The 6,000-nt window shown below is 57.0% G+C and overlaps 1 protein-coding gene across 1 annotated transcript in view; it reads right to left on the bottom strand.

Annotated features, from left to right (window-relative positions):
* Positions 1–1,426, bottom strand: part of GLUL (glutamate-ammonia ligase) — a 7,021-nt gene extending 5,595 nt beyond the window's left edge. The window contains exon 1 of the mRNA XM_010580620.1: positions 1,236–1,426. The gene's annotated coding sequence lies outside the window, so the exon portion shown is untranslated. The remainder of the gene's footprint in view (positions 1–1,235) is intronic.
* Positions 1,427–6,000: the final 4,574 nt, after the last annotated feature.

Raw genomic sequence — 6,000 nt, 5'->3', positions numbered from 1 at the left:
CCCCCCCCCCTTCGCCCCCGTCGCCGGGAACGGGCGGGAAACCCCCCGCTTCGCCCCACACGGAAGGAGGGGGAGCGGAAAGCAAAGCGAAAGGGAGGGAGGGGTGGTGGTGGTTCATTTTGCAACCCTCCCGGCCCGAAAAAAAAATAACTCCTCATCTCGCCTAGTTCTGGGAAAGCGGAGGCAGGAGCAGATCCAGGGCTTTCCGCGGCGGTTACGTTAGCGGCTGCCTTTGCATAACTCCCAGGGATGGAAATCGGCCGCCCTGGGTAAACAGGGCAGCGGGGACGAGAGGGAGGAACTGGAGCCCCCCCCAAGCCCTGGCTCTGGCGTGGTGCACACATTTGGGGGTGGGGGAACAGGCAGTACCTGCTCTATGCCCCGCTTTGCCCCTCGGAGCGGGTAACGGGCTCCAGCACCTGGGTTTGCGGCCAAAACCCTCGCTCCAGGGCACAGGATTGGGCACTGTCACACGAGAGAGGAGAGCTCCCCCAGCCCCATCGTGGGTGTGGGGGCACCCACTTCAGAGGCACCCGGGTGGCAAGGGGCACCCAGCAAACTGCAGGCACTGCCCAGTATTTTTCCACCCCGGCAGCTCGCTGTCCCATCCCTGCTCCTGCTCAGCCCTCTGCACCTCCCAGCCCACACCCAAGAGGCCGGAGAGCAACGCCAGCACTAGCAGAAGGAGCTCCAGCCCCTGCACACATGCCTGCACACACGGACACAGGTACCAGGACAAGCACACAGCACCCACACGCCTGTCCAGGGGCGACAGGATCCTGGGCTGCCCCACACCAGCCTTGGGGGGGTGGCACCAAAATTGCTATTTCCCATGAAAAGAGGGACCCTCCTGGCCGTCACAGCCACCCTACTGAAGACACACCTGGGGGGAAAGTGGCCAGGGAGAGCTGGATCCTCAGCCAGGAGGTGGAAGTGCTGGCTAAGGCCTTGCCTTGATTTATGGCCCATCTCAAGAGCCGGGTCCCCACCCCTCCTCCAGGGACAACCCGGCTTATTCTTTACCACCACCCTGCAGCAGCCACAAGTGTGTGTTAATCCCCCGAGGCTGTCCAGCAAAAGGTGAAATGCAGGTGCTTTTCACCTTCTCCCATTGCCTGGGCAAGGCAAAGCCAACAAGTGTTACAACAGAAACTGCCTTCCCCCAGTGCCCCAGTTCCTGCACCCCATGTATAGAGCAAAGGTTTCAACACATTCAAACAAATGCTGCGTTTTACCGGTAGAAATTAGCTCAGGATCTCATATTCAGACCAAGTCCAGCTGTGGTCGCTTGAATCTAACCGCTCGGCTGAAGCAAAAGGAGGCAGGAGCTGGTGCCTAGACCCAGTCACTCCAGGAAAGACCCAAAATAGCTCCCATAAAGAGAAGCTGTCAAGCCACAGGCAATGTAAAGCCATGCCCAGCCCTTTTCCCTGGGTTTGCAGAGAGGATTTGTTTAATGGAGACACTGACAGTACCGATAAGCTCCAAATTCTTGGAAACGTGCTTGCTACTTGCAAATTTCCCAGAAACTTTGGCCACCAGAGCTGCCTGCAAACAAGCCCAGGGTGTTTACAGGTGGAAGTCCCTGCGGCGCCGGGTGACCCTCACGCCATCCAAGCCTCGGGGCTGGGCAGCCCCTCTTTTCACCGGCTGAGCTCCGAACAACCCCGAAGGGAAGAGAGGACCAAAGGCAGCTTGCAGGGTCAACGCCTCCTCTCCATCCGATAAATACACGCCGGGCAGCAAACCCCCACCTGCAAGAGACCCCCCCAGCGTGGGCAAGGGTTTCGCGGCTGGGGTGGGAGGATGTCTCTCCCAGCCCCGGGGGGGAGGTTTGGTGGCAGTCCCCCCTTGCCTTGCCCTCGCCCTGCACAACATGTTTACGAGCCAGCAGAGAAGAGCCGGGCGCTGCAGCCGCGGGGCCAGCGCCCTCTCCCGGGAGGCCGGCGGGGGATAGAAGCGTCCCCTCGCCAATCTCGCAGGGTTCAGGGCGGCTTGTTTACAGCCTTGCCTTCCCCTCCTCCCCTTGCAGGCTGCCGGGTTTGGTTTTTTTTTTTTTTTTGGGAAACACGACTCAGCCTGTGCCTTCGCCCAGCTGCGTGCTCCAGTGACCCTTATTGTCGCCAGCGTTCAACGAGACAAAAACCACATCGGGGAGCTGGGGAAGGCACGATGCCAACAGGTGACACCTCCCAGGAGTGGATTTAAATCAGCCTTCAAAGGGCCCCGCTCTAAATGCGCAGCGAGCCTGCCAGAGACAATGCGCCTCTCCGGGGGCGAGTCCCAACTGGCACATGTTTTTCTTTTTTCCTCCTATTAATTCGTGGGAACACCTTTATTCGCCTGCCCCGGCACTTCCCTCCGGCGCGGTTTATATCCTGCGAGCATTGCCAGGGTTGGAAAGTGCCTGGTGAGCTAGGAGGGTTGCTCAGGGCTGGACTTTGCAGCCTTCTGCCTCCAAGGCAGCAATGCAAACCTGGCAGGGACAGCACACAGCCAAGTCCCTGGTCTCCCCGGGAGAGGTCTGGGGACCAGGACAGTCGCATCTCTCACGGTTGGCATGAGTTGTGCCCGCTCTTATGTGTGCCCAGTTTGATACCACCACCCTGGCATCTCTTTTTCCAACCCCAGCCAGAAGCCAAGCAGCAAGGGGTCATGGCTTCCCTCTCCACTGTGCCTTGCTGGGGCTGCTGTGACCCATCCTGGTCCACGTCCCCCTATCCCTCTCCTGGTGTCCCCCCTCTCCCCTTCTTCATGTCCCCCCCCCAGCTGCCCTGGGCAGTTTGCTCTCGGCACAGGGACCTTGCACCCCCGCCTGGCTGCTGAGACCCCTTGAAAGTGCAGCCTCATGAATTTGGGAATGCCTTAAAATGCAGAAATGTCACACCACAGAGAGAAAAAATAGAGTGGAATTCAAGGGTTAAAAAGGCAGGATATGAAACTTCCCTGTGGCTCAGGCCCTGGGGCAGGTGGCTGTTGGCTTTGCTCCAGCAGTGCTGGGACTCTTCCCCAGCTCCCTGGGACCATTTCGAAGGGTGGCCCCCCACTGAAGACCCTGCAGCTGGAGAGCTGGCCACCCCTGGGGATCTCAGCCCCAACAGACTGCAGACCTGGTCTGCTAAGCCCAGGTACCCATTTGCCTTTTACCAGCACTAAAAAAAAAATAATCTTAAATAGAAATTAATGCTTTCTTTTTAAAAGAGATGTCACACAGGAAGGAGGAATGGTCCATTTGTTGTGACCGGTTAGATCCTAGGAGGAGGCCTGATGCACCCGAAATGTCCCAGCCTCTAGCAGTAACACAGCTGGGAGAGAGGAGGGACGAGCAGAGAATCATAGAATTGTAGAATAGTTTGGGTTGGAAGGGACCTTTAAAGGTTATCTAGTCCAACCGCCCCTGCAATGAGCAGGGATATCTTCAACACCTCTCCTGTCTCCGTGCCCAACAGCTAAAACATTCCCAAATTCATACATCATTTTCAGACCCATCTAGGAAAGAGCTCTGGGCTGTGAGGTCCCGCATAAGGAACTGAAACGCACCCGAGTGAGACCAGGCATGGGCTGGATGTCCGTCCTGATGGTGCATCACCTCCATCTCTGCCTACCGCTCCGCACAGCTACCTCTGCTCGGACCCACCACGGCGTGCCGACCGCTGCCGGGGCCTGGGCTCCGGGGGGACTCACGGGGCTGGAGGAACTGGAGATGCAGCCCCTTTTACCCATGATTAGCAAGGGCTGGAAAAATAAACCTAAGGCCTTAGTGAGTGCTTAATTAACAAGTTGCCCTGATAAGACTCAAACAGCAGTCACCAACTGAGGACAGGGAGCTCACCGCGGGACGGGGGAAACGTCTGCGCCGGGGGGGACTGACCTTGTACAAGCAGCGGTGGCTGACCGGTCTCCCCTGGAGCACTGCTGCGGGAGGCTGACGAAACCCCCCAAGGCAGGGAGGCGGTAGCTGCTCGCCCGATAAGTGAGCAAACATTGCACGCTCCGCAGCAGGCCCATGCTCCCTTTGAAGATGCTGCCAGGGTCAAGGGTAGCTGAGGGCTGGTGGTCAGAGGACTTTCGGAGGCAGAGCGGATTACCTGGGCTGCAGAGAAGGGCAATTCAGGAAAGCAAATTAATAAATAAAAAAGTGCAGAGGGACATGCAAAGAAAAAAAGCTCCCTCCCCTTGCAGCTCGACTGCAATACGTGCCCATGACGCATTTAGGGGAAGAGGGGCCTTGGACCGCAGCAGCCCAGAAAGCCTTGTGCAACCCCCTCCGGGTTGCTCGCACCTCCCTCTCCACCCCTTTTTCAGCCACCTTGGTGCCGGTTGCCGTGCCCGATGCCCACCTTGCCACCCCTCGCAAGAAACCGCGGCATCGCTTTGTGCCCCAGCAGCCCCCTTCCCCGGCACCCCCCGGGGAGGGCTCTTTGCAGAAGGGGCATCGCAGCTGCCAGCTCGGGGCACCGGTCTGGCAGCAACCCCAGCAAGCAGCACCTACCTCTCGCCAGCTCTGCCCTGCACACGTGCAGACCTTGCGCAGAGGCCGAGCGTCTTCAGCGGGCAGGGGCCGCCACCAAGAAGCACGTGCTCGCCTTCAAAAGCAACCAGGGGAAGCTGGAAAATGAGAACGTCAGGGGCAGGCGGGATTTGAGACCTAGAAATTGCTTGGCTCGGTTTGCTCTGTACAAGGGTGGAGAATATCCTAGGGAGTGCTCAGCACATGCCTTTCCCTGCAGTTGGAAATTGGTCACAGTGTGCATTGGCAGGGTTGTTTTTGTTGGGGGTTTTTTTTGGTCTTTTTTTATTAGCGCTGTTCATGCTGCTAAACACACTCCCAGCTAGGTCAGGGCTGTGTTAGCTGTGGCTGGCAGATTAATTTCAGCCTAATACACTTCACAGCTCCTTAAGTGAGAGTGCAGAAATCCTCAAAAGCGCTGCCCAAGTGGATTCAATGGTAGGATCCAGGCCCAAGACTGTAAATTATGAAGGGTAACTGCAAAGTGCTGTTGTCTGTGTCCCTCCCTTATGGCTGAATTAGGTCCTGTCCTGCCACAAGACATGCTTAACCTGGACTGGTGAAGTCAACAGATCCTGACACTCGTATAAGGTTACACAAGTGATTTTGCTTTAGCTGGAGAAGAGGCATGCAAACGCAGAATGTGCTGCAGGGCTGCCAGGTGTAACGGGTCAGAGCCTAGCCTTCACGGTCAGTCCCAAGCAAGGAAACTACGGACAGATGGCAATAGACTCAAAAATACTTCTAATTAATGTAAGGAAATACCAGAGATGTCCTTGCTGAGCAAAAAAATCTTACACACCCAGGAGACCAAGCATGAAAAATCACATATAAAAAAAATAATCCTAATACATTCAAGAAAGGAATTAGTATTTAAAGCAGAACTGCCATACCTGAGACCTCAGACAATTCCAGTTTTAAGGTGCTATGGGCCCAAAAGGATCACACCCATTGCTGACAGTCTTTGAGGTGTCCTAAACTATTTATATGAGAACAGGCTGGGGCTGTATGGGGGGGGGGGAAACAATCTTCCCCCAAAAGCTCACTCTGGGCATATAATACTCATGCTAGAGGGAGAGCAGGTTTGTGCATCAAGGTGCTTGCACCGCTCCCTCATGCTGGTGCTTCCCACCTTGCAGATGCTGTAGACCATCACCTGAGACCAAAAGCAATGCTGAGGTGTTCAGGGTCGCTGTGGCTCAGTAGGTACCGAGTGCAGCTGGGGGGAGGAAAACAACCCCCACCCTCCCCACAGCACCAAAAGGGGCCGGTTGGGCTGCACGGGGAGGCTGTGAGCAGCCCGCGATGACAGGCGGCGAGGCTGACCCCGCAGTCTGGCAGCCTTGGACTTCGCTGCCACGGCGAGCCGTGCCAGTTTACGTTGGGCAAGGATAAGAAACCCTGCCCCGTCCCCTCTGCCACCCCGGGAGCGCGAGGCTCTGCCGCTGGCAGAGGCGGCCTCGGGTCTGCTGAGGGTGAGCTGCTCCCTG

This window comes from Haliaeetus leucocephalus, unplaced genomic scaffold (assembly GCF_000737465.1).
Source record: "Haliaeetus leucocephalus isolate CR32 unplaced genomic scaffold, Haliaeetus_leucocephalus-4.0 Scaffold730, whole genome shotgun sequence".
In the NCBI taxonomy this organism is placed as follows: Eukaryota; Metazoa; Chordata; class Aves; order Accipitriformes; family Accipitridae; genus Haliaeetus; species Haliaeetus leucocephalus.
Note: the sequence above shows the minus strand (reverse complement) of the source record. Positions and strands in the feature narration are given on the sequence as shown.